Source organism: Lissotriton vulgaris, chromosome 9 (assembly GCF_964263255.1).
Source record: "Lissotriton vulgaris chromosome 9, aLisVul1.2, whole genome shotgun sequence".
Taxonomy (NCBI): Eukaryota; Metazoa; Chordata; class Amphibia; order Caudata; family Salamandridae; genus Lissotriton; species Lissotriton vulgaris.
In genome coordinates this window covers 641,493,452-641,520,814 of record NC_141697.1, presented here as the reverse complement: position 1 = coordinate 641,520,814, position 27,363 = coordinate 641,493,452, and positions in this window count along the sequence as shown.

Here is a 27,363-nt window from a genome sequence, read left to right as displayed (position 1 = left end):
TGGCCTGAAGACAAACAATCTGCCCTTTTTTATCAACGCCTGAACGACGACCTTAAAGACGTCTTGGCTCAAATCGATCCTCAGCCTAGAACCTGCTCCGCGCTCATTGAGCTCACGTTACGCCAGGATCACAGGATGAAAGAACAAAAAGGGGATCATAAGGCTAAAGAAAAGACAGTGTTGCCTTACGAACATTCGGGGCACGGAGACAAGACTGCCTCGACACCGGTAGCGATGGATATTGGAGCGGTTCGCGCCTCATTGACGCTTAGCGAGGAGAACTATCATCGGAAACAAGGTCTTTGCCTATACGATGGGAAAAAATGTCATTTCCTGAGAGAATGTCCAGTGAAACCCAAACCTGGCAGGGGTAGAGGCGGACCAGTAGCAGCAGGAACTACTACCACGGAGCAGGAAAACTACAAAGCTTGAAGGTGAGCGGAGGGGACCCGTCAAGCAGAATAACCATCCCTTCTATTACCCCAGAAAAAGACTCAGAACAAACGCATCTGTTTCTACACATGTCTATCGTAATTGCATCTAAGAAAAGAAGCATCAGAGCCATGGTCGACTCAGGTGCTACTGGGTGTTTCATGGATTTTTCGGAAGCAGAGCGCTTAGGGGTACTGTTAATTACAAAAGAACATCCGGAAACGGTTTATGCCGTAGATGGCAAAGAGTTGAATGCGGGACCCATACTGTATCACACTCCGGAATATGTTTTGTCTTATCAAGGAATGCACCATGAGGAGTTATCCTTTAATATCATCGAGGCGCCACAATATGGCATCATCTTGGGACTTCCGTGGTTGAAGAAACATGAACCCCAAATCCATTGGAAATCCGTATTCTGTAAAGAACACTGTAGTCAAGAAAGGATAAACCCCTCAGGGGCATTGGCTTCGGTGCTACATGTCGCCACTGCAGCAGAAAAGGAAGTTTCTCTCCCTCCTTGTTATAAGGCTGTCAGGGGCTAGTGGTGGACAGAGAATGAGACCAGAGCACTGTTGTCTACAGTTCAGTTTTTTATTAAGTTTTACTCTTAAGTAGGGATTTTGTAACAGTCCTTCCTTCTTGGGGTTGTTTCTGGTTGCAGGGAACGTCAGGGTTTGGTCCGATGTCCCGGTTCTTGTGGACTCAGGGAAAAGAGAAAACAAACAGGTTATACTGATCTGCTCTCAGTTTTAAGTGTAGTGCTACCTTCACCAAATTAAAGAAAAAGGGGGTGTGTTTTTAGTGCAAGGGTCACCGCGGGGCCTCCCGCCTCCCCGACCTTGCTACCTCCCACCTCCCCAAACACCCCACCAGAATGCCCCTTTTAACAGCACTTGCCTTGGGCTGTGGCCCGACTCTCGGACCACAGCAGCAGGACCCGTGGCGTCTTCTCCCTTCAGCCCACCGGGTATGGAAGCAGTGTCGGGAACGTCGCTCAGTAGCACTCGCAGTGCACTCTCCTCTCTCCGAGTCTCCTCTGCCTCCGGGTGTTCCGCAGCCGCCTCCGCTCTCACGCTCTCCACTCTTCGGATCTCCTCTGCCTCCACTCTCACGCTCTTCGGATCTCCTCTGTCTCCGCTCTCACGCTCTCCACTCTTCGGATCTCCTCTGCCTCCGGGTGCTCCGCAGCCTCCTTTCCGACCTCGCACACCGTCCGTTCCACGCCTCTTCCTCTTATCCTTCCTGGTTCCGCCGGCTGACGGGACTCCTCCCCCTTCCGCTGTTCAACTGCTAGACCGCGGCTGTTGACTTCCTGGTTCTGTGTTCTTGGCAACCAGGAAGCGGTGTTTCTTTCTTCCTCGTCCGCTTCGGAGTGCTCCAGCCGCTCCTCCTCCCCACACATCCTCCCCCTCAAGAACGGACGGGGTGGCCACTCTGGGTACGGATGATGGGACAGGTAGTCAGCACAGATCTGTTTGGATCCAGGAACATGCAGGGTCTGAAACAAAAAGGGTTGCAATGACAGGAACCACCTGAGTATACGTTGGTTGGTGTCTTTATTCCGAGCAAGCCAAGTGAGGGGAGCATGATCAGTTAGCAAAGTGAATGAACGACCCAAAAGATAATACTGCAGGGCCTCCACCGCCTATTTGATGGCCAGACACTCTTTTTCAATAGTGGAGTAATGTACTTCTCTAGGGAACAACTTCCTGCTTATAAACAACACAGGTATCAGTTCACCCGTCTGATCGGGTTGTTGAAGGACCGCCCCTAGGCCAACTCCTGAGGCATCCGTCTGCAACACAAAATGTTTCTGAAAGTTTGGACACCGTAGGATTGGCGTAGAGCATATCACAGATTTAAGTTTTTGGAAGCTGGTTTCGTGTTTTGGTTCCCATGTCCTGATGTGTGTAGGTTGATTGTTGGCTAACAGGTCAGTAAGGGGTTCTGCGAGAGTGGAAAAGTGTGGAATGAACCGCCTGTAATAGCCAATAAACCCAAGGAACGATCTGACATCCTTTTTCGTTTTGGGGCTAGGTATCGCTTTAATGGCTTCCACTTTACTCATCTGGGGTTTTAGATGGCCACCTTGAATGGTATATCCCAAGTAATGGATGGAATCAGTGGCCAACAAGGATTTCTTTGGATTAATTTTCAGGCCGGCGTTCTGTATGGCTGTGAATACTTCAAAAAGATGTCATAAGTGTTCCTCCCAGGATGTGCTAAATATCACAATGTCATCGAGATATGCGGCCGCATAATCTCGGTGGGGTTGGAGGAGGCGATCCATAAGCCTTTGAAATGTAGCGGGGGCCCCATGGAGGCCGAAGGGCAACACACGGAAATGGTAGAGTCCTGAGGGGGTTGAAAAGGCAGTTTTTTCTTTGGCTAGTGGGGATAAAGGGATCTGCCAATAACCCTTTGTTAAATCAAGAGTAGTCATGTACGTTGCAGCTTCTAGCTTTTCTAGCAACTCATCGACCCTTGGCATCGGGTATGTATCGAACTTGGTGACGCTATTCACTTGCCTAAAGTCGATACAAAAATGTAAACTTCCATCGGGCTTCGGTACTATCACGATGGGAGAGCACCAGTTGCTAGTGGAGGGTTCTATGATATTGGCCTCTAGCATGGCAGATACTTCCTTTTCTACGGCCTCCCTTCTAGCTTCGGGTATTCTATAGGGCTTCTGTTTGACAATGGTGTCGTTTAGGACGACGATGTCATGTTGTACCATTGAAGTTAATCCTGGTTTGGAGGAAAAAAGACCAGGGAACTGTGCGAGAGTGGCCTCGAGTTGGATCCTTTGGGTTGGGCTTATGACCTCTCCTATGGGGACGTTCTCCGGGGAGGAAATGGCAGTGGGGATGATAGGAATACCTAGGGGTGTCTGTGTGGTTACCAGTAAAGACGACTGTCCTGTCGCTACCTCTTCAGGGGGTTCTATCCAGTTTTTTAACAGATTAACATGGTATATTTGCTTCCCACCTGGATGTAAGGGTTGAAGTACGCTATACGTGACCGGGGTTACCTGCTTCTCTATAGTGAAGGGTCCTTGCCATTTGGACAACAATTTATTGTCGGACGAGGGAAGGAGTAGTAACACTTTATCCCCTGGTTGGAAGGTCCTTAACTGACTATTGCGGTCGTATAGGTGTTTCTGGGACACTTGGGCGTCCTCCAAATGGTCATGGACCATACCCCATATATGAGAAATGGAACTTCTCAAGTCAGCTGCATATTGGGGTAGAGGTTTGCCCTCCTCTTCTTCCTCCTCCCACTGTTCTGCGGCCATATCTAGTAGGGTTCGGGGTCTCCGACCGAACAAAACCTCAAAGGGGGAAACCCCCGTAGATTTTTGTTCGTGAGTCCTTATGGCAAACAGTATAAGGGGTAATTGATGGTCCCAATTCCTTCCTGTCTCTGAGATGACCTTGCGGAGCATGTTCTTTATGGTCTTGTTGTACCGCTCCACAAGGCCATCTGTCTGAGGATGATAGGCTGAAGTCCGTATCTGCCTGACGCCCAGGATTTCACATATGTGTGTCATTAAGCGAGACATGAAGGGGGTCCCCTGGTCCGTGAGGATTTCCTCAGGGAAACCCACTCGGGAGAAGAGAGTGATCATAGCCCTGGCTATTACCGGAGTAGACACTGAAGACAAAGGAAAGGCTTCGGGGTATCTACTGGCATAATCAACAATCACCAGCAGATATTTATGGCCTCTTGATGAGGGAGTTAGGGCTCCCACAATATCCTTACCCACCCGTTTGAATGGTACGTCAATAATGGGGAGAGGGTGTAAGGGAGCCTTTTTGATAGCAGCGGGATTGGAGAACTGGCACCGAGGGCATGCAGCACAATGTTTAGCCACATCTCTATAAACACCGGGCCAATAGAATCTGGTTAGAAGATAAGAAAGAGTTTGCTCTTTGCCGTAATGTCCCCCCCAGTATAATTGTGGGCGAGCTCCAACACATGTCTACGGAATGCTAGCGGCACAAGGAGTTGGGTTGTTACCGTGTCACCCTTTCTGGTGACCCTATACAACAAACCCCGTTGTACATAAAAATAGGGTCCTACCTTGTTGTTGTCCTGTTCTTGTACTTGTTCCCAGGCATGCAACAAGGTATTGTCATCCAACTGGGCTGACCGGAAGCTACGAGCAGGTCCCACCGTATCTGCAGGGGTCATAGAAAAAACAGATAAACGCCCTTTCAACTGGGAATACTCGGCTTTATCTTTTCTCTTTTCCTTTCGACTCTTACGGTCTCTCCCTGCTATCCCTTCAACATCGCTGTTCCCAAAAGGGGCCTCCCTCCACCAATTTACGGAATCTTTCTTGGCTTCATCAATATATTGATCGAACTTGGGGTGATCAGTGCCTATTATAACGGCCTCTGGCAGGGAGGGTATAACGCCCACTCAGCGCAAGTGGGGGTCATAGGATACCTCCAGCAAGACCTCCGCCACCGGATATCCTTTGGTGTTACCATGAACACAGGTCACATAGACAGTCTCATCTTTTTGTAGCTGTTGGGGATGGACCAGCGAGGTGTCAACCACAGACACACGACAACCGGTATCCAATAGGGCTTGTTGTTTTTTCCCATTGAGGAATACTTCTCTTTTATACTGACAAGGTCCCTTGCCTATGACGTACACACGCCCTCTGGAATACCCTATCTCCATAGGTTCGGCCGGTTGGGCTCTATGGGGGCAGTTTCGGGCTATATGTCCCCACTCAGAACAGTGATAACACTGGGGTCCCTGTGTACTGGACCCAGATCCGGGGTTGGCCGGCCTAAACGGAACGCGGGGAAGGAGGGGAACCCTGGGTTCTGGTCTGCTTTGGGGTCTGGGAATCAGGGGTCGAGGGCTGGGAACGGGTGCTTTACTAGGGCTTGTGCTGAATTCAGGCGACCGGTCATATGCACAGGCTAAGTCCACCGCTACAGTTGGGGTAAGGTTGGGATGTTGCCTAATCCAGGATCGAATGGAAGGGGGTAAAGCATCCAGGAATTGTTCTAGGAAGACCTTTGCCATCAGATCTTCTACGGTTGTGTTAAGGGGAGTCAGCCACCTTATGCCTAAATCTTCAATCCGATAATACAGGGCTCGTGGATTATCTTCTGGTTTCCACCTTTCTTTCCTGAATTTGGCCCTATAGTACTCTTGGTCGCACCCAAGTCTCTCGAGGATAGCTTTCTTCACGTCCTCATATGATGTCCTGCCTGCTGGATTTGCTGCTTGGTACGCCGCCTGTAACTCGCCTGCAAGAAGGGGAGCTACATACTGGCTCCATCTCTCCTTTGGCCAGGACGCAGTTGTCGCTACACGTTCAAAATTAGTAAAATAATAGTCCGGATCCTCCCCGTCCTGGAATTTTTGTAGTACAGAACTGGGCACATTGGGATGGATGCGAGCAGTGGCTATAGCATCAGTAAGGCGCAGGATAGCCGTATCCTGTACCTGTTGGTTGGTAGTAAGAAGGGTGGCTTGTTCCTTTAAGGCCTCTTGCAGGGAATCCCTTTCTGTCTTGGCAGTTTGAAGCTGCTGTTCGAACATCAGTTGAAGGTGTCTCTGTCCCTCTGCTAACTGAGTGATAATGTTTTCCACCGGGATAGGCACGGGCTGTGTCATGGCGTCAGCTGTCTATCCCACTTCTGACACCAATTTTGTCAGGGGCTAGTGGTGGCCAAAGAATGAGACCAGAGCACTGTTGTCTACAGTTCAGTTTTTTATTAAGTTTTACTCTTAAGTAGGGATTTTGTAACAGTCCTTCCTTCTTGGGGTTGTTTCTGGTTGCAGGGAACGTCAGGGTTTGGTCCGATGTCCCGGTTCTTGTGGCCTCAGGGAAAAGAGAAAACAAACGGGTTTTACTGATCTGCTCTCAGTTTTAAGTGTAGTGCTACCTTCCCCAAATTAAAGAAAAATGGGGTGTGTTTTTAGTGCAAGGGTCACCGCGGGGACTCCCGCCTCCCCGACCTTGCTACCTCCCACCTCCCCAAACACCCCACCAGAATTCCCCTTTGAACAGCACTTGCCTTGGGCTGTGGCCCGACTCTCGGACCACAGCAGCAGGACCCGTGGCATCTTCTCCCTTCAGCCCACCGGGTATGGAAGCAGTGTCGGGAACGTCGCTCAGTAGCACTCGCAGTGCACTCTCCTCTCTCCGAGTCTCCTCTGCCTCCGGGTGTTCCGCAGCCGCCTCCGCTCTCACGCTCTCCACTCTTCGGATCTCCTCTGCCTCCGCTCTCACGCTCTCCACTCTTTGGATCTCCTCTGTCTCCGCTCTCACGCTCTCCACTCTTCGGATCTCCTCTGCCTCCGGGTGCTCCGCAGCCTCCTCTCCGACCTCGCACACAGTCCGTTCCACGCCTCTTCCTCTTATCCTTCCTGGTTCCGCCGGCTGACGGGACTCCTCCCCCTTCCGCTGTTCAACTGCTAGACCGCGGCTGTTGACTTCCTGGTTCTGTGTTCTTGGCAACCAGGAAGCGGTGTTTCTTTCTTCCTCGTCCGCTTCGGAGTGCTCCAGCCGCTCCTCCTCCCCACAAAGGCATATGAGGAGGTGTTCAGCGACGTGAAGACCGAAACGCTCCCTCCCCATCGCTCATATGACTGCCGGATTGACCTTATTCCCGGATCTGTGGTGCCCAATGGTAGGATATACGCCCTCACCCTACCAGAAAATGAGACTTTACGAGCCTATCTGGATAAATACTTGGCCCTTGGATTCATCAGGCCTTCTAGGTCCCCAGCGGCTTCGCCACTGTTTTTTATTCCGAAAGCTAATGGCAAGAAAAGATGCTGTATCGACTATAGAGCCTTGAACGCCATCACGGTAAAAAATCAATACCCGTTACCCTTGATACCAGTCCTGTTGGAACAAGTGCGATCAGCCACAGTGTACACCAAGCTAGATCTGAGAGGGGCATATCACCTCGTCCGAATACGACATGGTGACGAGTGGAAAACAGCATTCAAAACGCGGTATGGGCTTTATGAGTATCTCGTAATGCTCTTTGGATTATGTAATGCCCCGGCGGCATTCCAGTTCTTCTTAAACGAAGTGTTACAAGACTATCTGGACCGTCATGTTGTCGTATACATTGATGACATCCTGATTTACTCAGATTCCATGGAAGAACACGAAGAACACGTAAAGCAGGTGTTGCGAGCTCTGCTGTCTCACCATCTATACTGTAAAATCACGAAATGTGAGTTCCATGTGTCCACCGTGGAATTTCTAGGTGTGATGCTCACCCCATCAAGACAAGTGATGGCAGAGAGAAAAGTCAAGGCTATCACGGACTGGCCACGTCCATGTAACATCAAGGATATACAGTGCCTATTGGGGTTCGCTAACTTCTATAGGAGATTAATTCGAGACTTTTCTGGACTAGTGACCCCGTTAACCCGCCTTACAAGGAAGGTCGTTCCATTTGTTTGGGACCAGGAGGCGCAGCGGTCATTTGAGCAGTTAAAGATCTCCTTCTCCTCGGCCCCGATTTTGATTCATGCCAACCCTGATTTACCGTTTGTGGTCGAGGCGGACGCCTCGGAATATGCTATTGGAGCCGTACTATCCCAAAGGAAAGAAACCACTGGAGTATTACACCCCATCGCTTTCATGTCTCGGAAATTGAGTGCGGCTGAATGTAATTATACCATCGCCGAAAAAGAACTGTTGGCCATTAGGGATGCCTTCTTAGAATGGAGACAATGGTTGTTGGGTGCAAGACAGCTGGTTACTGTATATACAGACCATCAGAATTTACAGTTTATGCGGGACGCAAGACATCTTACACCACGTCAACTGCGTTGGATGTTGTTTTTTGAGGAGTTCAGGTTTATTGTTACATTCCGACCTGGTTCAGGCAACAAGAAAGCGGATGCATTGACCCGCCAAGAACATTCGACTATGCATTCCTTGACCCCTGATCGAGCGATCATCACTCCTTCTCGAGTGGTTGGTACGTACGACTCAGACCCAGGCCTTTCTCACAGGAGTGAGTAAAGGAGTACAAACATGTGTATGGAGGACATGGATTCGCCATCACCCTGAATGGAGAATGAAACATGGAGTGCCCATGAGAGGGAATCAAGTACTGGTTCCAGCGAATCCTTTGGGAAAACTAGTGTACTCTTGGTGTCATGACACCCCTTGTGCGGGACACATGGGATACGTAAAGACGTTGGAGAAGGTGATGAGACAGTTTTGGTGGCCTTCGGTGCGGCCTGATGTACGAAAGTGGGTAAGCAAGTGTATGACATATGCTCAAATGAAATCCAATAGACAACAGTCTCAAGGATTGCTACAATCTCTGTCCACGCCAGAACAACCTTGGGAGAGGTTTTCAGTGGATTTCATAGTCGGTCTCCCCAAAGATCAGGGAAACACCGCCATCATCGTTGTCGTGGACTACCTTACTAAGATGGGTCACTTCGTGGCGTGTAAGCAGGTCCCTACAGCTGGTCAGTTGGCTCACCTTCTTTTGGTTCACATTGTAAGGCTACACGGTCTCCCTCGAGATATAGTGTCCGACAGAGGGGCCCAGTTTACGGCCCGCTTCTGGAAGACCTGGTGTGCAGAATTACAAATAAGGTCCTCTCTGTCCACCAGTTTCCATCCGCAAACTGATGGGCAGACAGAGAGGCTAAACCAAACGCTAAAGCAGTATTTGTGTTGTTATGTACATGGCAACTCGGATGCTTGGGTGGATTGGTTGTGGGTGGAGGAGATCGCCTTTAATAACACCCTACATTCGTCCACACAGCATACACCTTTCTTTTGCACATATGGGCATCATCCCAGATTCACTCCCTTGTTGCTGCCCAGCACGTGCAGTAAACTACCGGATGTGAAAGAAAGGTTGTTGCACTTACGCAAAGTACTCCTTGCCGCTCGCGGTAACCTGGTTCAGGCCAAGGCTAGATACAAAAAGCAGGCCGATAAACATCGTAGGCCGAGCCCAGTGTATAAGTGTGGTGATTTGGTATGGTTGTCCACGAAACACATCAGGTTCAGAAGGCATAGCGTATTCAATACTAAGTTCATTGGACCCTAGAGGGTTGTGAAACATGTCAATCCGGTGGCGGTGCAATTGCGCCTACCGGCACATTTCCGGATTCATCCAGTGTTTCATGTCTCCCTTTCGAAGCCATCACTATGCCCTCGTCGTCGGTTGCCCGTGCCCATTTGGGTGCAGAAGGAGAGGGAGTATGAGGTACAGAGGGTTCTGGACTCCAAGAGGGTGAGGGGGCGTTTGCACTACTTGTTATCCTGGAAGGGATACGGTCCGGAGGAGAACTCGTGGGAACCTGCTGGGGCTGTGCATGCCCCCCGGCTGGTGGCAAGGTTCCACAAAACTTACCCGGACAAACCTGTGTAGGACGAGGGCCTTTGTGAGGGGGGATGTACTGTCAGAGCTCGACCCCCCCCCCGACAAGAGGAACATAACAAGCTCCGTTTTTATGTGGAGAGGCGCAGAATCACACGAAGCACAAAGTCCTGAAGCGGCCGGCGGTAGAACTACAATTCCCGGCATGCCGAGAATCGTGGCGCACAGGAGACGCAGGGCCAGGTGCCCACCCGGAAATAAGAAGGCATCTGAGACCAGCGGCGGTGCCGATTATTCAGCTGAATCCGGAGACGTTGGTGCGGTAAGCCCTGGTAGTGGTAAGCCGATCCGTTTGCTTCTCGTCCCTCATTGCTTTGGGGGAGATCATTGTTTAACATTGTGAACACGCAGGTTGCGTGTTGGAAAGGACTTCTGGTAACTGTCAGTAATGCCTCAGTATTGGACACGCAGGTAGCGTGTGTTTATGAGCTTCACGCTCTCGCTCGGCTGAGAGAGGGGATACAAGGCTCGGTGAGGAAGTTGTTTTTGCAGAAGTAGCGGCGAAGTGTTGCAAGACGGATTGCTGCATTATTCATGGTCAGAGTTACGGAAAGTGCAACACGTGCATAAGAGACACTATGACATTTTACAAAGCAAACAGCGTTAAGGAGTGATTAACATTGATTGCTGTCTTTTGTTTGTTTCCACAACCCTGTTTCGTTTTATTTTCATATGCAGGAGAACCGAGAGAGGGGTACCTTAAGTAAGGGGTCCTGTGCTGTTAGGTGAGCAGTTCAGAGACGGTATGCTTGGATTCGTATGAATGAACATTGTGGTCTATAATAGCATCAGGGCTTCATGCTGGTTCCCTTTGTCTTTTCTACAGTGAAACAGAATCCCTGTTATCACCTCAAGTCTCTTCTCCTCGCATTTAATCCCTATTATATTCTCCCCACAGGTAGGAAGGAAAGGTTATGTAACTGCTTTGTATTTAAAGAGGAGGAGCGTTAGCAGTCAGTGGGCACGGGGGGGACTTCTTCTAATTGTCTGTTCATATGTCATTTCAGATCTCCCTCCCCGCTGTTCCCTTCCTTTCCTTCCCTGGGGGAATTGCCTTTATGGTCTGTGTATACTTCAGACGTTGGGGTGGTTCTGCGAGGGAAGGTAGAGGTCTTTCAGCATAGCTCCGAAGAGATAGAGGTGGAGCCTGACAACTTAAATGATAAGAGTATTTAGAAGGGAAACCTTTGGTTAATTACCTCCCTTCTCTGTTGCTGCAATAGCTGCCAAGATGTCATCATCAATCTTACTTTTGGAACGTGTAACTGCTGCTACTAAGTATGTCGCAACTGCTGTCTTCGCCGCTTCATCAGCAAGACCGTTACCAACAGCGTGTACCCCCACATGTTGGTGACCAAGAGTATGAATCACAAACACGAGTGGGAGCCGTTCTTTGAGCTCAGCCACTCGAACCCAAAGCATTTTGTGTTTAATCATGCTACCTTTGGAATCACAATAGTCATTTTGAGTCCAAAAGAATAAGTTGTTGTTGTAAGACTCTACACAGTTGTAAGAGTCGCTCACAACAAGAGTAGTCACACTAGGATCTGCGTACTCCAGTGCAGGCACCAGAGCACGGAGCGCTGCCACTGGGGCGGTACAGTCCCCTAATGTCTGTGTGTGCACGACATTGGACTTGAATTCACCATTCACCATGGTACTAACCACTATTGTGCAGGCCACAAAATAAGCATGTTTATACTTCGTCGATGGTTGCGCCGATCTGTCAGTGTAAAGGATACAATGGAAATCCTCCAGCGGGCGCATGGTTAGAGGAGCAGAATGAACAAATTCTTACTGCAAGTACTCTTGAGTCTGCAAAGAGGATTCAAAAATGAAGGTGACATCCGGATATGTCAAAGATGTGGCTCATTATATCCACCGGAGATGTAAAGCTTTCGAATTAGGTACACTGGCTTTCGTCACTGCCTCCAAGGCAGGATAAGGAGTAACAACCAACTTGCGTTTCCCCTGTGACAATGCACGTTCTTTGAGAATCACCATCTGCACTGCAGTCAAAACTTTTTCCATAGAGGAAAATCGCATTTCAGCTGAAGTCTACAAGTGTGACTTGTAAGCGATAGGGACTGTGTCACCCTCATTAAAAGTCAGGTACGTGAAACTTACCGCCCCAGGCACAATTCTTATGACCAGGTTGGCGTGGTTGTCACGAGTCAGTAGGAATCTAGATTCAAGACTATCAGACTGCAACGATTGCAAAATTGCAGAATGTTCCGGCAGCCAGCAAGATTTGGAAAAAGTAGGTTGTACCAAGGCATATAGCGGCTTGATACGCTGGGCATAATCGGGAATGTATGTATGCCCGAAATAAAAAAAAACAGCAAAGATTGTAATTTTTTCAGAGTTGTTGGAGCGTGCAGCTGTGCGCATTTCTCCAGGAAGTGAAGTGCCAAACCTCGACCTTCGTTGTTGAGCTCATAGCCCAAGAACAACACTATGTACTCTGCAATGTGTGATTTTTCAAAGTTAAATTTGTAACCGAAGTCCGCAAACGCACATATGATGCAGTCAACACAACACAGATGCATCCACAATTCGTCGTCTGTGAAGTAAAATCATCCACATACGATTACGCATCAGGGTCGAGCCTCTCCAAAAGAGAGACTATTCGGGCGGCAAAGACACCAGGACTGTTATTGTAGCCCATAGCTAATCTTCTGAACTGTTTCTGTTTACCGCCACACTTAAATGCTGTCCATTGACTACTAAAAGAGGACAGATTATGGCTAAAAAAGCCATTAGATATGTCAAGTGTGGTCTTAAACCTTTTACGCACAAGACTATCCACAAGGGCTGAACTGTGAGTATTCTGTACTGCGCAGGTCCGACAATGGGAGTTTAAGTGCCGGTAATCCAATACCAAACGGTTCGAGCCATCAGGCTTGGTCACAGTAAAAAGAGGGTTATTCATTGGAGACACACACGTTTCAATCACACCTTGATATTCCAATTGTTCAAGGATTTCCGCCACAGGAGCTTTCGATTCACGTCGCATGGGGTATTGGGGTTGAGGCTGTGGCATAGACCGCAAAGGAATCTCATGGCTGGGAGAAAAATTGTCCCATCCACATTGAGTACGGTACACTGCAGGTACAAGCACCTTAGCCCACTCTTTGTCAGATGTGCTCCGCAGGATCCAGTTGTTGCTAATAGAGGTCCACCTCCAGATGTTACCAACACCCTGAAGTGTAAACACAGGGTGTCCGAACCATCAGGCAAGGGAAAGGAAAGGGAAGGGGACTGCAGGGAAAAGGATCTGAAACAACACAAATAAAATATTATAGACAAAGTATACATAAATGGCTACACTCAGATGGTCTCACTAAAATCAGTAGTACCTGTAGTGTGTCATAGGGACCTCTTAAACACCAGTAGTTATGGAAAACAAGGGTACCCCATTAGTAAAACCTGGGGTTGAAGTATTTATAAGAAAAAACAATGGTTTCTGGTGGCCTCAAAAGGTCCTGGTAGAGTAGGATATGACTATGTTACTTAAATCAATCCTGGGAGAGAGTTTTTTTGTAGGGTAACATACAAATAGAATACTTTATTATGTTTTTTAGTACATGTATATTTTTCTCAGGTGCTCACACGAGTGACAAAGTGCTTAGAGTGACTAAGTGAAAAATTAGGGTAAAACTATATACAAAGTGTCACAAACAAGGGTATTCCCCCCAAAAATATATACAGTAAGGTAGGGGAGTTTCCTTGATTGGGTCGACGGCGTTTCGATCTAAACAATTTTAGATCATCATCAGGACATGGTGAGCTTTCCTGAAACAGTATTAAAATGAGGTAATTTTAGTACTCTGTCCCTACATAACCTATTTCTTAACATAGAGGTATAGTGCTCCCAGTGGCATATAGAGCATGCACATTTGTTCATAATTAATAGAATGGGCAAACGTGAATTAACGCGCTTTTATCATCACTGGAATTCATTAAAAGTGCAAGCTTGGCTGCGCGCTTTTTAAGGAACATGCTTGGTTGCGCGCTTTTCAAAGAAGACATGGCTTACTTAGAGGGATGGTTGAATTTAATTTCCATCAAGTATAAGGATTCAAAATTCGAGGCTTAGTAAATAATTCCAAAGGCCTGAAAGACAAGGGAAGGAATGAATCATTCATGTAGTGATCCTCATGGAGGTACACTATGGTCACTTTTTAAAAAAAGGGGGAAAACTTACTGGATATATTATTTTCAAGGCTAGACCAAATTAATCTAGGTTTAGCTTTCAGTTTCGTCTGGGTTTTTCGTTTTCATCACAATCTGCGAGCAAAACAAGCATTAAGTTTTGGCTACAAACAGAGTCTAATGGGTGGATAAATTATTTTTAAATTGGTATTTAAAAAGAGTTACCCATAGTATTGCGGTATTGTTTGAGACAGTTAGGGTAATTCATAGTTTGTGCAGAGTAGATCTAAAAATGGCAATAAGATTAAGTTAGAAATGTAGACTAGTTGTGAGCAATGCTTAAGGCGTGTTCAAACAAAAGAAAAATGTTACCAATTAATAGTACATGGTCCCGGCGGGAGATGGGGACAAAAAATGAGGAGATTATTAGAATTAAATCTTCAAATAAAACGAGCAAGTCACATCCGGAAGCTCGTAAATGGAGTGGGAGCATTCTCTTTCTTAGCGGGTGTACTTACTAGATCACCGCGGTCTCTGCCTCGCTGCTCTGGCGTTTGGTCTATCGGTGTTTTACCGCGTACTGGTATTTACTTCCTGGATTTAAGGAGGCGCATGCGCGTTAGAGTTTATGATTCGCGCATGTGCCTAGGGCCATTAAAGCGCGCATGCCTATGGGTCAATACACTAAAAGCGTTACTGGAGATTAAGCATTTCAGCATACAGTTCATATTAAATTACATATTACAATACAGTATAAATAGTACTGGTAAATGTAACGTTTTCCGTTTTCGTGTTGGTTTTACAAACTTATTTTGAGCATTGTTCTGCGTTAGGAATGTTGGTAAATAATAGTACTTGAAGTCTAGATTTTGGGTTAGCCACAGCTGTTCCACTCATCCAGAGTATTGAGTCCTTTCTCAATGCTTTTACATAAAAAAATCCATTTACATTCAAGGCGGTTCAAGATTGTTTGTTGATTGCCCCCTCTTGCATTGGGCAGTATATGGTCAACAACCTGCCATTGTAGATCATTTTCAGAGTGTCCATATTCCACATAATGTTCCACTAGGGGTGCAGTTGTCACCTTGCAGCGAATTCTGCTTCTATGCTGCGAAATCCTGGTCTTTATCTGTTGAGTGGTTTGACCAATATACAATTTTTGGCAAGGACATTGAATACAGTATATGACGTTTTTTGAATTACAATTAGTGAAAGATTTTAATTTGTGTTTACAGTTTTCATATTCAAACATTTTGGTATTGGTCGTGAATTCGCATGCAGTGCAGTTGTTACATTTGTAGTGTCCTACAATAGGTGGTAGATTTAGATATGTTTCAATGGTGGTATTTTTATTGGTCGTGGTGGCAGCTCTCACCAAATGATCTTTGAGATTGCGTCCTCTTTTAAAGGAGAACAAAGGGGCCCCTGTATCAAGTTCTAAAGGGTCCAGTACAGACCAATGTTTTCTGATTGCTTTACATAGTTTATTGCTAACTGTATTGAATGTGGTGACACAGGTAATTCTTTTTAAGGGTTCTTTCTTTTGTGGTTGTAATAGATGTTCTCTGTGGGCATACCAAGCCCTTTTCATAGCTCTTCTTACTAATTTTCTGGGGTAACTTTGTATATAGTTTTACCCTAATTTTTCACTCAGTCACTCTAAGCACTTTGTCACTCGTGTGAGCACCTGAGAAAAATATACATGTACTAAAAAACATAATAAAGTATTCTATTTGTATGTTACCTTACAAAAAACTCTCTCCCAGGATTGATTCAAGTAACATAGTCATATCCTACTCTACCAGGACCTTTTCAGGCCACCAGAAACCATTGTTTTTTCTTATAAACTGTTAAACACCAGAGCATCCAAGACAGACCTTGTCCTCAGGACTAAATCTGAAAACATATAAAATGTACAGGTAATCTAAATAATAACCTTTCTTGTTTTACTATTAACAGTCAACAGATGCACCACATTCTCACATACCATAAAGAATAATGCTGCTACCAATGAATTGTTATCCACAAGAAATAACTCAAATCAAGGGGTGCCTGGTAGAATACAGTTCAACTCCTTTATCTCTATAGAAGTCAACATCACCAGGACGTCTTAACCTGAGTCTCAATTGAAACACTGTAATGTTTGAAATGATAAGAGAAATGAAACAAGCAAAACCAGGAAATCCTGTTTAGTCTTAAATAGAAGAAGTATCCTGTAGGAACAGTAGTGTGTGGTTAATCCTCACCACTTCGCTCTGCCAGAACAAAGGATATATCACAAAGACGTGATGGTGGCTACACAGTAGCATGTGGTTAGGCCAATACCACTGCGCTCCGCATAATACCAATCCTAAAACAAGGCAGACGGTAGCGCGTGATTTCCTAATCACCACAGCGCTCCGCTGCACAAGTACTCCCAAGAAATGGCCACTAGAAGGTCAGCGAACTCACATGGTCGGAATGACCCTTCCGTGTATCGCAAAGTAAATTTCCGAATGGAATGTCAGACAAATGCAGGACAGTGAACGGCAGCGTGTGGCCAGCGGATACACAGCGCTCCGCTCAATCAATAAGGAAAAAACAGAACACAGTACAGCAGCTCGTGGCCAGCGGACACACAGCGCTCCGCACGGAAGCAACGAAGAATTAGAATAGAGTACGGCAGCGCATGGCCAGCCGACACACTGCGCTCCGCACAAGCAATAAAGAAAAAGCTGGACACAGTACGGCAGCGCGTGGCCATCGGACACATAACGCTCCCCAAGAAGCAACGTCCTACCCGTGAGGTTGTCGAAGTCCTCTCTGCTCTCCAGCCGGAGAGACTGAAGCAATGCACCGCAAGACTCCTACGAAGATGGCTGAACACTCGTCGGCATCACAGGAAACAAAACACAGAATTACGCGCATCCGCCCCAGCCCGTCTTGATCTTAAGTACCTCCCCTCTGAGATGGAATCATGGAAATTGTAGTTCTTCCTTAGGTAGGCGCAGAAGAACCAAATCCTGATAGTAGGCCCTCCTTCTCAGCGCCTCCTAGGTCTAGGCTTACCAGGAAACCGTACATGAAAAGCATGCACTGCTGCAGGAGCATGAACATTGTTACACGTTCCCAAGAGTCATATTCAGCAGAATAACCCTTCCATTAGACTAAATACCACAACACACCTCGCTTACACTTAGAATCACGAATACTCTTCACTTCGTACTCATAACCACCATCGACCAGAACAGGCAGAAGAGCCCGGCGTCTGGAGGACATGGCAGGTTTCAGCAGACTACAATGAAATACCGGATGAATCCGGAGAGCAGCAGGCAATTTCAACTTGAAAGCCACAGGGTTAATCCTTTTCACGATGACATAAGGCCCAATGTAGCGCGGATGGAACACACTACGTAATTTGAAACAAATGTTCTTAGTCGACAGCCATACCCTATCATCCACCTGATAGTCTGGTCCAGCGACCCGGTGTGTATCCGCCCACCTTTTGTAATCCTGTTTAGCTTTGAGCAAATGTTTGGTGATTTGGCGATGAACCGTGTTTAATCTTTTCATCCTACTATAGACCGTCGGTTGCTCAGATACACACTCAGGAATACGGATAGGAAGTATGCAGGCATCGAATCCATAGGTTGCATAAAAAGGAGATACACCCACAGAACAATGCCAAGCGTTGTTATATGCCAGCTCTGCCATCCATAACAATGAGACCCATGAGTCCTGAGCAGTAACAGCATAACAGCGAAGGTATTTTTTCAGAGTTTAATTTAACCTTTCAGTCTGTCCATCCGTCTGAGGATGGAAACTCGTGGACAGCGAGGAAGAGATCTGTAAGGCCTGACACCAAAATTTCCAGAACCTGGCTATAAATTGTGGGCCTCTGTCTGACACAATCACTTCTGGTAAGCTATGCAAACGAATGACATTAGAGAACAACAATTGAGCTGTTTGCCTAGCAGTAGGGAGGTTGACACAGGCTCTGAAATGACCTAATTTGGTGAGGCTATCGATGACAACCAGAATACCCGTTTTGCCTTGATCTGGTGGCAACCCAGTAACAAAGTCCAAGCTGATATTTTGCCATGGTTTGCGAGGGGTCGGCATTAGCATCAATTTCCCTTTCCTCTTACCAATGTCATTCTTTGATCGGGCACAGTCGGCACATTGCGCCACCCAAGATGAAACGTCAAGTTTCAGCGTTTTCCACCAAAAATGTCTTTGTAGTAAATGAACTGTTTAAAGCACTCCCTGATGTCCTGCCGCCGGAGAAACATGGTACCAGTGAAACACCTTTTTCTGCAAATCCAAAGAGGGCAAAAACAGTCTGTTATCAACAAAAGGCAGCCCCTGTTTTATGACTCTACCTTCTCCCTCTGCAACCCAGGACTCCCATTTGGATTCAGTCTTAGCATTTCTTACATTCAAAAAGTTCTCTGCACTTAACGCACAAATCTCTTCGGATGGTTCGACTATAGATTCCAGGGCAGGTCGAATAGAGGACTCTTCCTCTTCCTCCTGTCTGGATAATGCGTCTGCTTTTCTGTTGTCAATCCCTGGTCTATATGTAATCACAAAATCTTACTCCGCAAAGAACAGCATCCATCTCATTTGCCATTGTGTGAGATGCCTAGCTGTTTTCATGTATTGAAGATTTCGCTGGTCCGAATATACTGTGACAGGGAAAACAGCCCCCACAGATATTGTCTCCATTCTTGGAAGGCTTTCTTAATTGCTAGCAATTCTTTTTCGGAAATGGTGTAATTTCTTTCAGCTGAACTTAGTTTCTTCAATAAATAAGCCACAGGATGCAATTGACCTGTGGTTTGATCCCTTTGTGACAAGATAGCTCCTATCGCATCGTCTGATGCATCGGCTTCTACTACATATGGCAGTTCAGGTTTAGGATGGGCAAGCACGGGTGCAGAGGTAAAGGCTTGAGATATTCGAAGGCCTCATTCGCTTCCACAGATCAATGGAAGGATACTCCTTTCCTGAACAATCAAGTTAGGGGCACCGCAACCTGAGAGAAGTGTAGGATAAACCTCCTATAATAATTGTCGAACCCCAAAAACACTGGACTTCCTTTATGTTTTTGGGAGTTGGCCACTTCTGCACTGCCAACAACTTACGCTCAGACATACGTAACCCTTCGGGATGAAGCATGACCCCCAGGAATTCTACGTCAGTCACACCAAATTCACACTTGCTCAGTTTGCAATACAATTTGTGTTTTCTTCATTTCTGAAGAATCTGGACTACCTGTGCCGTATGTGCTTCCACTTCCTCCGAATATATAAGGATATCATCTATGTAAACCACCACACAGATGTCCACATATTCTTTCAAAACATCATTCAAGAAAAATTGGAATGCCGCCGAGGCGTTGCAAAGCCCAAACGGCATCACCAAATATTCATACAGACCATAGTGAATTTTGAATGCGGTCTTCCATTCATCCCCTGCCCTAACGCGTACCAAATGATACGCTCCTCTCAAATCCAGCCTAGTGTATATCTTGCCGTTTCTTACTTGATCCAGCAAGACCGAAATAAGGGGTAAGGGATATCTGTTGCGTATGGTATTCTTATTTAACATGCAATAGTCAACACAAGCCCTCAAATCCCCATTTGCTTTTGTGATAAAAAACAAAGGAGAGGCAGCAGGAGAATGGGAAGGCCTTATAAATCCAATTTCTAGGTAGTGCTCCAAGTATTCCTTCAAATGTTTTGTCTCAGGTACTGACAGTGCATATACACGACAAGTTGGAATAGTGGCCCCTTCTATCAGATCAATGCGGCAGTCATATTCTCGTGAGGGGGCAACTGTTCTGCCATGATTTCACTGAATACATCACCGTACTCCTCGTAGTGTATGGGCATACCACCTCCTTTTCGGCGGCCGTAGCTATCCTGTACGAGGATAACAAGGCAAAAACGTGTGTATGTTGATTCTGGACTATGTGACCCTGACATATTTGATCTAAGAATTGTATGGTCTTGTGTTTCCACTGTATGATGGGATTATGGTGACACAACCATGGCATTCCCAATATAATTTTATACTGTGGGGCCTTCATAATGTTCAAAGAAATTTCCTCTCTGTGCGTACCATTACCGATAACACTAATATTTCTGTCAGTGATAAGACCTGATTTCAAAGGTTTGCCATCCACAGCCCATACCTCCTAAGGGTTATCTCTAGCTACTCTCTGCAAAGCAAGATTCGTCACCAAACCACTATCCTCGAAATTGCCAGTGGCCCCAGAGTCTAACATGACCAACACCTGATGAACCTGTTCTTTGCTTTCTAGAGTCATGGGAAGCACTATGTGAGAATCATTGTCCTGCAAGGCCATAGCAGATAAGGAAGGAAGTTTCCAAATCTTAGCTACCTCACCCTCTTTAGAGGATTCAGTAGGTATTGCGGACGACACCGCCACCTTTTTATTCCGGGACCAACACCCTGTATTCTTGGGTTTAACCGGACATTCCTTTACATAATGTCCTTTCTTGCCACAGTACATACACAGGCCTAACACCCTACGACTTTCTCGTTCATCTCTGGATAATGGGGCTCTGGCAGCTCCTATCTCCATGGGTTCACTCCCTGATTCAGTTGTTGAACAAGTTTTACGGGGAGAGATGTCAGATCTGTAATACCCTCTGTCCCACTTTCGTCTCTCTCCTCCACGTTCAGCTAATCTCCCATCTAACCTGAGGGATAGGTTAATCATATCTGCACAGGTGACAGGTTGTGGATCAATTTGGGCTATTATGTCCTTCAGACCATCTCTTAAGCCCTGATAAAATAACGACATCCGCTTCTCCTCGGGCCAAGCTGTTTTGGCCACCAGTCTATTGAACGTAGTAGGATATGTGACCAAATCATGTCTCCCTGTTTGAGTTCTAACAGTTCCCTGTCTGCACTAAACGTGGTGGCCCTTCGATCAAAAACATACTCAAACTCTGCCCGAAAAGCCGCCCAATCAGAGAGTATGGCATTGTTACCCCTTACCAGAGTAACAGCCCAATTGGCTGCATCTCCGTTTAAATAGGATATGGCAAAGGCCACTCTGGAATGATTGGTGGGAAAGGACGCAGGTTTTCAAGAAAAATGCAACATAATTTGGGTTAAAAATACTTGTGTTTTAGAAGGATCTCCTGAATACCTTTTAGGACTGGCCAAGGGAATGGGTGGAGGGACTGTGACCTGTATCTGAGGAGTGGAGGAAGCATCAAACGGATTTCTAGCTAACTTATCCACCTTGTCTCTCAAAGCGGCAGTTTCTGACCTAGACGAAGCTAACTCCTGCTGCACTAACACTAGAGCTTGGAGGACATCCTCCATAGAAGCCATGACCCCTAAACCACTAGATCGGGTGGAGCAGTATTCTTGGGCGCGTAATTCTGTCAGATGTGCTCCGTAGGATCCAGTCGTTGCTAATAGGGGTCCACCTCCAGATGTTACCAACACCCTGAAGTGTAAACACAGGGTGTTCGAACCATCAGGCGAGGGAAAGGAAAGGGAAGGGGACTACAGGGCAAAGGATCTGAAACAACACAAATAAACTATTATAGACAAAGTATACATAAATGGCTACACTAGAATCAGCAGTACCTGTAGTGTGTCATAGGGACCTCTTAAACACCAAAGCATCCAAGACAGACCTTGTCCTCAGGACTACATCTAAAAACATATAAAATGTACAGGTAATCTAAACAGTAACCTTTCTTGGTTTACTATTAAGAGTCAACAGATGCACCACATTCTCACATACCATAAAGAATAATGCTGCTATCAATGAATTGTTATCCACAAGAAATAACTCAGATCAAGGGGTGCCTGGTAGAATACAGTTCAACTCCATTATCTCTATAGAAGTCAATATCACCAGGACGTCTTAACCTGAGTCTCAATTGAAACACTGTTATGTTTGAAATGATAAGAGAAATGAAACAAGCAAAACCAGGAAATCCTGTTTAGTCTTGGATAGAAGTAGTATCCTGTAGGAACAGTAGTGTGTGGTCAAACCTCACCACTTCGCTCTGCCAGAACAAAGGATATATCACAAAGACGTGATGGTGGCTGCACGGTAGCATGTGGTTAGGCCAATACCACTGCGCTCCGCATAATACCAATCCTGAAACAAGGCAGACGGTAGCTCGTGGCAGGGGCGTAACAAATGCCCAGCAGGCCCCGCGGTGCGGGGGCCCCACTCTCTTCATTAAATGAAGGGGGCCCGCCCCTCCCTCAGCTCTTCAGTGAGAGCTGTGAGAGATGCTTGCGCTCAAGCAAGCCTCTCTCCCTTTAAAGCAGGTGCAGGCTGTCTGCAGCCTGCTCTGAGCCCCTTGCCCCCTCCCTCTGACTGAAGAGAAACAAAGTATCAACATACATTGTTTCTCTTCAGTCAGAGGGAACAGGCTCGGAAAGAGGATGGGGTGGGGGCCCCAGAGATCAGGAGGCAGCACAGAGCACTGCTCGGGACCCTGACAAGGACGGGGGGTGGGGCCCCAGAGAGAGAGGAGGCAGCACAGAGCACTGCTCGGGACCCTGACAAGGACGGGGGCTGGGGGCCCCGGAGAGAGAGCAGGAGGCAGCACTGAGCACTGCTCGGGACCCTGACAAGGACGGGGGCTGGGGCCCCAGAGAGAGAGGAGGCAGCACAGATCACTGCTCAGGACCCTGACAAGGACGGGGACTGGGGGCCCCAGAGAGAGAGCAGGTAGCAGAGAGCACTGCTCGGGACCCTGACAAGGACAGGGGCTGGGGGCCCCAGAGAGAGAGCAAGAGGCAGAACAGAGCACTGCTCGGGACCCTGACAAGGATGGGGACTGGGTGCCCCAGAGAGAGAGGAGGCAGCACAGAGCAATGCTCAGGACCCTGACAAGGAAGGGGACTGGGGGCCTCAGAGAGAGAGGAGGCAGCACAGAGCACTGCTCGGGACCCTGACAAGGACGGGGGCTGGGGGCCCCAGAGAGAGAGAGCAGGAAGCAGCACTGAGCACTGCTCAGGACCCTGACAAGGATGGAGGGGTGGGGCCCCAGAGAGAGAGCAGGAGGCAGCACAGAGCACTGCTTGGGACCCTGACAAAGGTAGGAGTGGGGGCCCCCAGAGAGAGAGGAGGCAGCACAGAGCACTACTCGGGACCCTGACAAGGACGGGGGTGGGGGTCCCAGAGAGAGAGAGCAGGAGGCAGCGCAGAGCACTGCTCGGGACCCTGACAAGGGTGGGAGTGGGTGCCCCCAGAGAGAGCATTCTCCAGGGCAAAGCTCATATGTGAAGGGATGAGGCAGCAAAATGGTGCCCTCAGGTAAGCACTCTTGTTAAAAGCACCATGTGGGCGTCTGCAGCGGGGGCAAGGGGGGCCGAGAAGGGTGCAAGGCATAGGGGAGAAGGGTGCAAGGTAGAGAGGAGAAGGGTGCAAGGCAGAGGGGAGATGGGTGCAGAGGGGAGAAGTGTGCAAGGCAGAGGGGAGAAGGGTGCAAGGTAGAGGGGAGAAGGGTGCAAGGTGGAGAGGAGAAGGGTACAAGGCGGAGGGGGAGAAGGGTGCAAGGCGGAGGGGGGGGAAGGGTGCAAGGGGGAGGGGGAGAAGGGTGCAAGACAGAGGGGAGAAGGGTGCAAGGCAGAGGGGATAAGGGTGCAAGGCAGAGGGGAGAAGGGTGCAAGGCAGAGGGGAGAGGGATGCAAGGCAGAGGGGAGAAGGGTGCAAGGCAGAGGGGAGAAGGGTGCAAGGCAGAGGGGAGAATGGTGCAAGGTAGAAAAGGGTGCAAGGCGGAGGGGGGGAAGGGTGCAAGGGGAAGGGGGAGAAGGGTGCAAGGGAGAGGGCGAGAAGGGTGCAAGGCAGAGGGTAGAAGAGTGCAAGGGGGATGGTGATGAAGTAAAAAATGTGCCCCTCCCCGTAAACATTTCTGCGGACGCCCATGGCAACGGACACTTCTTTGTGAGAGAGAGTGGAGTGGGAGAGAGAGTGGAGTGAGAGAGAAAGTGGAGTGAGAGAGAGAGTGGAGCAAGAGAGAGTGGAGCAAGAGAGAGTGGAGCAAGCGAGAGAACGGAGCAAGAGAGAGCGAAGCAAGAGAGAGAGCGGAGCAAGAGAGTGGAGCAAAAGAGAGAGTGGAGCAAGAGAGAGAGTGGAAAGAGAGAGAGAGAGAGGAGAGAGAGAGAGTGGAAAGAAAGTGGAGAGAGACAGTGGAGAGAGAGAGTGGAGAGAGAGTGGAGAGAAGAGAGAGAGAGAGTAGAGAGAGAGTATAGAGAGAGAGAGTGGAGAGAGAGAGTGGAGAGAGAGTGGAGAGAGAGTGGAGAGAGAGTAGAGAGAGAGAGTGGAGAGAGGGAGTGGAACGAGAGAGTGGAGAGAAAGAGTGGAGAGAGAGTTGAGAGAGAGAGTGGAGAGAGAGTATAGAGAGTGGAGAGACAGAGAGTGGAGAGAGAGAGTGGAGAGAGAGAGAGTGGAGAGAGGTAGTGGAGAGAGAGTGGAGAGAGAGGGTGGAGAGAGAGAGTGGAGAGAGAGAGAGAGTGGAGAGAGAGAGTGGAGAGAGAGAGAGAGAAAGTGGAGAGAGAGAGAGAGGAAAGAGTGGAGAGAGAGTGGGGAGAGTGGAGAGAGTGGATAGAGAGAGAGTGGGTGGAGAGATTGGAGAAAGAGAGTGGAGAGGGTGGAGAGAGAGAGAGAGAGTGGAGAGAGAGTGGAGAGAGAGAGAGTGGAGAGAGAGTGGAGAGAGAGTGGAGAGAGAGTGGAGAGAGAGTAGAGAGAGAGTGAAGAGAGGAGAGAGAGAGAGAGTAGAGAGAGTGGGGAGTGAGAGAGAAGAGAGAGTAGAGAGAGAGTAGAGAGAGTAGAGAGAGAGAAGGGAGAGAGAAGGGAGAGAGAGAGTGGAGCGAGAGTAGAGAGAGAGAAGGGAGAGTAGAGAGAGGCAGTGGAGAGAGAGTATAGAGAGAGAGAGTGGAGAGACAGAGAGTGGAGAGAGAGAGAGAGAGTGGAGAGAGAGTGGAGAGAGAGTGGAGAGAGAGTAGAGAGAGAGTGAAGAGAGGAGAGAGAGAGAGAGTAGAAAGAGTGGGGAGTGAGAGAGTAGAGAGAGTAGCGAGAGAGTAGAGAGAGAAGGGAGAGTAGAGAGAGAGAAGGGAGAGAGAGAGTGGAGCGAGAGTAGAGAGAGAGAAGGGAGAGTAGAGAGAGGCAGTGGAGAGAGAGTATAGAGAGAGAGAGTGGAGAGACAGAGAGTGGAGAGAGAGAGTGGAGAGAGAGTGGGGAGAGAGAGTGGAGAGAGAGGGTGGAAAGAGAGAGTGGAGAGAAAGAGAGAGAGAGAGAGAGTGGAGAGAGAGAGAGTGGAGAGAGAGAGAGAAAGTGGAGAGAGAGAGAGTGGAGAGAGAGGGAGGAGAGAGAGAGGAGAGAGTGGAGAGAGAGTGGGGAGAGTGAAGAGAGTGGAGAGAGAGAATGGGTGGAGAGATTGGCGAAAGAGAGTGGAGAGGGTGGAGAGAGAGAGAGAGAGTGGAGAGAGAGTGGAGAGAGAGAGAGAGTGGAGAGAGAGTGGAGAGAGAGTAGAGAGAGAGTGAAGAGAGGAGAGAGAGAGAGTAGAGAGAGTGGGGAGTGAGAGAGTAGAGAGAGTAGAGAGAGTAGAGAGAGAGTAGAGAGAGAAGGGAGAGTAGAGGGAGAGAGAGAGTAGAGCGAGAGTAGAGAGAGAGAAGGGAGAGTAGAGAGAGAGAAGGGAGTGAGTGAGAGGCAGTGGAGAGAGAGACAGTGGAGAGAGAATGGAGAGAGACTGGAGAGAGAGTAGAGAGAGTGAGAGAGTGGAGAGAGAGACAGTGGAGGGAGAGACAGTGGAGGGAGAGACAGTGGAGAGAGAGACAGTGGAGATAGAGTGGACAGAGTTGAGAGAGAGAATGGAGAGAGAGATAGAGTGGAGAGAGAGTAGAGAGTGACTGACTCAGAGTCTGAATACTGACTGACGGAGAGACTGACTGGCGGAGAAACTGACAGAGAGAGAGAGACTGACTGACTGAGAGAGACTGACTGACTGACTGAGAGATAGAAAAACTGACAGAGAGAGAGAGAGAGACCGAATGACAGACAGACTGACAGAGAGAGAGACTGACAGACCGACTGACTGACAGACTGACTGACAGAGAGAGACTGACTGACTGAGAGAGACTGACTCATTGAGAGAGAGAGAGAGAGAGAGAGAGAGAGAGAGAGAGAGAGAGAGAGAGAGAGAGACTGTGATGGAATTGGGGTCACAGTGTGTATGAAGCTATGCAATGCCTCTTAAGATTGCTATTGTCTACTAATAAAAATGTATTATCAAAATGTGCTCTATGTAGTTACATCTGCTTTTGAAATACTGCATTGTCGCTTTGTCTAATGTTTTAAAACGGAAACGAGAAGGAGCAGTGGACGCACTTTTGTGAAAACGGAACGATGAGGGCCCGATGTTGTATATCATGACAGGAGTCTGCATCAGGAAACCCACCTAAAATTGGGCAAACATCCCTGGCGTACTGATGGCAGGGACCCTGTAATGAATGGACCACCACCTATGATAGCCTGCCGGCAGACTAAGGCCAACCTTTAACTCCACCATCCAGTGTTACTTTTAATGGCTGTATTGGTGACAGTGAGGTAACAATCGCCCGCATCCCCTGTAGTATGGCGGGTCGCTGGCCTGAGAGCTCTAGACTGGCATGGAGGGTGGGAGGGGTCCCCTCCATGTACTTTGCATGTGGGCCCCCTCAAGTTTCGTTACGCCACTGGCTCGTGGTTTCCTAATCACCACCGCGCTCCGCTGCACAAGTACTCCCAAGAAATGGGCACTAGAAGGTCAGCGAACTCACGTGGTCGGAATGACCCTTCCGTGTATCGCAAAGTAAATTTCCGAATGAAATGTCAGACAAATGCAGGACAGTGAATGGCAGCGCGTGGCCAGCGGACACACAGCGCTCCGCTCAAGTAATAACGAAAAAACAGAACACAGTACGGTAGCGCGTGGCCAGAGGACAAACAGCGCTCCGCACAAGCAATAAAGAAAAAGCAGGACACAGTATGGCAGTGCGGGCCATCGGACACACAGCGCTCCACACAAAGCAACGTCCTACCCATGAGGTTGTCGAAGTCCTCTCTGCTCTCCAGCCGGAGAGACCGAAGCAATGCACCGCAAGACTCCTACGAAGAAGGCTGAACACTCGTCGGCATCACAGGAAACAAAACACAGAATTACGCGCATCTGCCCCAGCGTGTCTTGATCTTAAGTACCTCCCCTCTGAGATGGAATCATGGGAGTTGTAGTTGTACCTTAGGTAGGCGTGGATGAACCGAATCCTGACACTCTTCTGCAAAATTCAGAGCCTGCTCCTTAGGCACTGTGTGTGCTAAAGCAGGGAGGATTACTTCCTA